The following is a 5,506-nucleotide window of genomic DNA, read 5'->3' on the forward strand; positions in this document are numbered from 1 at the left end:
AAAGATCCACACGGGTCTCTAGACCCCCAATAGTCACTACGCACAACCGGTACACACGGTCTACAATAATAGTATCGCCCACTGGAATAGATACATGAACAGGTGGAACAAGAGACTCACGAGACGTATCCTGATAACGGGCAAAGTATGATGACACATAAGAAAAGATGGAACCGGGATTAAATAATATAGAGGCATCTCTGTGGCAGATTGAAACAATACCTGAAATTATAGCATCTGAAGCAATAACATCTGGTCTACCCGGAAGAGCATAGAAATGGGCCTGACTACCACCTGATCGACCTCTAGGGCGACCCCTGGCTGACTGACCTCCACCCCTAGCTGGTTGGGTGGGTGGTGAAGTAACTGGAGCAGAAGTCGAGTGTTGACCCCTCTGCTGAGACTGACCATCATGAAGACGAGGACACTGCCTCCTCATATGCCTAAACTCTCCACACTCATAACAAATCCCCAATGCTGGAGATGGGGACTGAAGGGAGCCCCTGGCACCGGAGTGACCAGTAGAAGGACCTGGCATGGAAGAACCCTGCACTGATGGAGCACGGGAAAAACTCTAGGCTGGGAAGGCACTGAGTGATGAGTGGCCCTGATGAGAATTGTGAGAACCATGACCCGATGATGCCCCACGATACCTTGGGCGAGCTGAATGAGCCTATCTGAAGGGACGACCTCTGCCCTACTGGAACTGACCCCTCGATGGAGTACCACTGTAACTACCAGATCCTCGAGGCCTCTTGGCCTCCCTCTTCTCTTGCTCCTGGCGGCGAACCAACTCAATCTCACGAGCGATGTCAACAACCTCCTCGAAAGTATCACATGTCACCCTCTCCCTAGTCATGAGAATTCGAAGCTGATATGTGAGAACATCAACAAATCTCATAATCCTCTCTCGATCTGTGGGAACCAACCAAACCGCATATCGGGCTAACTCGGAGAACCGTATCTCATACTGCGTCACAGTCATCTCCCCCTGACACAAATGCTCAAACTGCCTGCGCAGCTCCTCTCAGCGATACTATGGCACATACTTCTCCAGAAAGAGAATAGAGAACTGCTGCCAAGTAAGGGGCGCTGCACCAACAAGACTACGCCTTTCATACGCCTTCTACCAAGTAAAGGCAACCCTAGAAAACTGAAAGGTGGTAAAAGCTACACCACTAGTATCTAGGATCCCCGCTGGATGAAGCATCCTCTGGCACTTATCTAAGAAACCCTGGGCATCCTCGCCCTCTGCACCGCTAAACGTCGGAGGCTTGAGTCTACCAAACCTCTCTAGTCGATGCTACTCATCGTCCGGCATAACTGGTACCACAAACTCCTGAGCTGGTGCAACCGGCTAGGCTGGAGGTGTCCCTAGTGTCTGGAGTCCCTGCACAACTTGCTCAGGTGTGCGAGAAACGGGAGTCTGGGTGCCTCTCCTGGCCTGAGAAGTAGTTGCGGCCGTAGTAACTGAGACCGCCTGAGCCAAACCGGTACACACTGATAAGATCTAAGGTAAAACCTCCTGAAGGCCTGGAATCACAATGGGCACAACTGGTGCCTGAGCTGGTGCTGCTGTAGCGTCCACAACTGGGGCCTGATCCTGAACTGGGGCAACCGGTGGATCTGCAGGTGCTGCCTTAGCTGCTCTTCCCCTACCACGGCCTCGACCGCGTCCTCAGCCTCTGGTGGCCCCATCTGGTGGAACTGGTGGTCGTTCACCCTGCCCGGTAGCACATGTCCTCACCATCTGTGAGAGAATGGAATAACAGAAGTTTAGTATTCAAATCAACAAGTTCACACGACAAGAATTTCAAGAATATGAAAATTTTCCTAAAGGTTCTGCAGCCTCTCAAGGATAAATATAGACGTCTCCGTACCGTCCGCAAGACTCTACTTAATCGGCTTATGAATCGCGAGACCTATGTAGCCTAGGCTCTGATACCAACTTGTCACGACCCTAAATACTAGTCGTGATGACGCCTATCACATTACTAAGCAAGCCAACCAATCAATGAATCACAACCTTTTTTCCTTTAACAATAAGACATTTTCTAACACAGGTTTTAAATACCCGATTTCATTATAAATGTTTGAAGCAACATGAAATATGCGGAAGTCAAATAACAGGAAACTACACAGCCCCATAATCTGGTGTCACGAATCTAGAGCCTCTAAATATACAAGTCTGATTATATAATACACAACAAGTCTAAAATGCGGGAAAAAAAGGATAAGAGGAAGAAAGTAGGGTTGCGGACGCCATGCAGCTACCTTGTAGTCTCCGGCAACTCTGACAATGCTGAGGACCCTCACTCTGCTGCTTGGGCACTGGATCTGCACATAAGGTGCAGGGAGTAATGTGAGTACGCCACAGTAAGTAACTAAAGTAAATAAGGTCTGAAAGTAGTGACGAGCAGTTATAAATCATATAACTGAAGGAAATAACAGGATAACAGGTCAACTTCACAGTTTAAAACCAGTTTCATTGAAAAATCATCAAATTTCAATTTAAACACTTGAAATCATACGCTTAGCAATTTTTCCAACAGAGGCTTATTTTAACAGAAGAGTGAAATCAGTAAAAATATCATAACCGGGCCCCTCGGGCAAGATATCACTCAGAATATGGCCTCTCGGGCAGCCTCTCAGTCACTCGTGACTTGATCTCGTCACTCAGTACTCACTTTCAACACTCAGTCTTATTAATATCTCATAATAATAGAAATCATAGTAACTGTTGCAATGTTTAGTTCGACCCATAATTTATAGTCGACTACGCTCACGGGGGGTGTACAGACTCCGGAGGGGCTTCTACAGCCCAAGCGTCACATCGCTGCGGCGCGCAGCCCGATCCAATATATATATATATATATATATATATATATATATATATATACGCTGCGGCGTGCAACTCGATCCATATAAGTATCGCTGCGGCATGTAGCCCGATCTATGATATATACATATAATATCCTCACTATTAGGTTTTCAACCTCTCTCAGTTATTTACCTCACAGCCTCTCGGGCACAACAATATAAATTAGGGAACTCAGCCCAAACAACAGTCCTCACAATTAGAAGTGGAGTGATAAAACCAGTCTTAAACAGTTAAATAGGTAAAAAATAATTGAGGATATGCTTTCAACAAGTAAAGTGAGGAAAAACAGTAAAAATGCCCCTAAGGATCTCAACAGGTTGGCACAAGGCCTCAAATACGGTATACAACCCATAATATAGTATAAATAGCTAAAGTACGGAATATCATAAGGTTCCGAAATAAATACGCGGCTTAATAGTCGCTACGGGATGTACCAAGTCATAATCCCTACCGGTGCAAGCCCACACGCTCGTCACCTAGCATGTGCGTCACCGCATTTATCAAAACAAGTCAAATACCGGGGTTTGTACCCTCAGTTCTAGATTTACAATGGTTACTCACCTCAAACCAGTGAAAATACCACTCCACGATGCCTTTCCCCCTCGAATCGGCCTCCACTCACATCGAATCTATCCAAAATCAGAATCATGGTTACAAAATATGCAAAGGGAACGAAGCCCAAGCGAAAACAATCAAATAATACCAAAAATCTCGAAATTGGCCAAAACCCGACTCCGGGCCCACGTCTCAAAACTCGATAAAAATTACATCAACAGAATCCTTATCCTCCCACAAGTCTATACATATCAAGAACACAGAAATCGGAGTCTAAATGACCCCTCAAATTCCTATTTAAAGATCTCTTAATCTCAAGCCCTAATCCCCAATTTTTCTTCCTTAATCTCCACTAAAACCATGATTAAACAATGAAAAGTGATCTTAAACCCAAGTAATTAAGCTTAGGGAACTTACCCAACTGATATCCTTTGATTCCTCTCGAAATCCTATGCCTTAGCCTCTTTCCCGTCTTCAAAAATGGAGTATTTTGCAAAAATTCGCGAAGAAAGCAATATATACCTTTTGGCCAGGTATTTTCACATCTGCGACACAATACCCGCTTCTGCGGTACCGCATATGCGGCCAAATTACTACTTCTGTGGTTCTTCGCTTAAAAGGCCCAATCCGCATCTGCGGTCAATTCTTTGCACCTGCGCCTTCGCAGGTGCGGTCACACTACTGCATTTGCGGTTCCTGACGATTCCTCCAAAATCCGCTTCTGTGGCTCCTCTTTCGCACGTGCGGCGTTGCACCTACGGTCCCCAATCCGCAGGTGCGGAAATACCAAAAGCAGTTGAGATTCTGCAACTTCACAAGTCTCAAACCTTTCCGTCAACCATCCGAAATCACACCGAGGCCCCCGGGACCTCAACCAAAAGCATAAACATATCCTAATACCTTATTCAAACTTGTTCCAATCATCAAAACACCTCAAACAACTCAAATCACCCAAAACACATCGGATTCAAGCCAAACTTTCTAAAATCTTCCGAATTTTGCTTTTGGTAAAAAAACCCAACCAAACCACGTTCGAATAATTTGAAATTTTGCACACACATCCCAAATGACACAACGGAACTACTGCAACTCTCGGAATTCCATTCCAACCCCTGTATCAAAATCACGCCAACCAACCGGAAATCGCCAAAATATCAACTTCGCCAATTCAAGCCTAAATCTACTCCAAACCTCCAAAACTCATTCTGATCATGCTCCTAAGTCACAAATCACCTCTCAAAGCTAATCGAACCATCGAAACTCACATCCGAGCCATCTAACACATAAGTCAACATCCGGTTGATTTTTCCAACTTAAGCTTCCTTAAAAGAGACTAAGTGTCTCAAACCATACCAAAATCATTCCGGATTCGATCCGACCAACCCGATACTACAAAATACGGATAACAAAGCATAAAGAAGAAAAAATGGGGGAAACGGAGTGGTAACTCATGAGACGACTGGCCGGGTCATCACAAAAAGAGAAACAAGTTTTTTTGCGGAGGGGGTGGGGGGTGGGGTGGGGGTGGGGGTGGGGGTGGGGGTTTTGGGGGGAGGGGAAGATAGAGATTTCTTTAAGTTTTGAGGGTCACTTGTTAAAAAAAATTGTTAAAACTAAAATTAACCTGTGGATTTGTTAAAAAAATAGACAGAGACTAAAATTGTTAAGTTTTATCAAATTTAAGGGACTAAAACTGGTAAGAGTATACTTAAAGGACCATTATAAACCTACTGCCAAAGATAAGGGGCTATTTTTGTCATTTTCTCCAAGTTTGGAAGTGACTTTCTTGGAAAAATAAAAAATAACACCCCACCACACCATTGTCTTAAAACTTGAGTTACATTGTGAAGGTTGTGCCAAGAGATTTAAATATTTAATTAGCTAGTTAGAAGGTAATTAACAAGGCATATAATGTCGTAAATCAACAAAATAACATGTTATAATAGGTTACATGTCATTTATAGAGTAAATTTTTCTTCAGTATCTAAGTATATAAATTAAATACAGTTTTTAAAAAATAAAACATTAACTAAATTCATTAATATTCCGATTTACAACGAGGAAATCATT

Source organism: Nicotiana sylvestris, chromosome 2, assembly GCF_000393655.2.
Source record: "Nicotiana sylvestris chromosome 2, ASM39365v2, whole genome shotgun sequence".
NCBI classification, from domain to species: domain Eukaryota; kingdom Viridiplantae; phylum Streptophyta; class Magnoliopsida; order Solanales; family Solanaceae; genus Nicotiana; species Nicotiana sylvestris.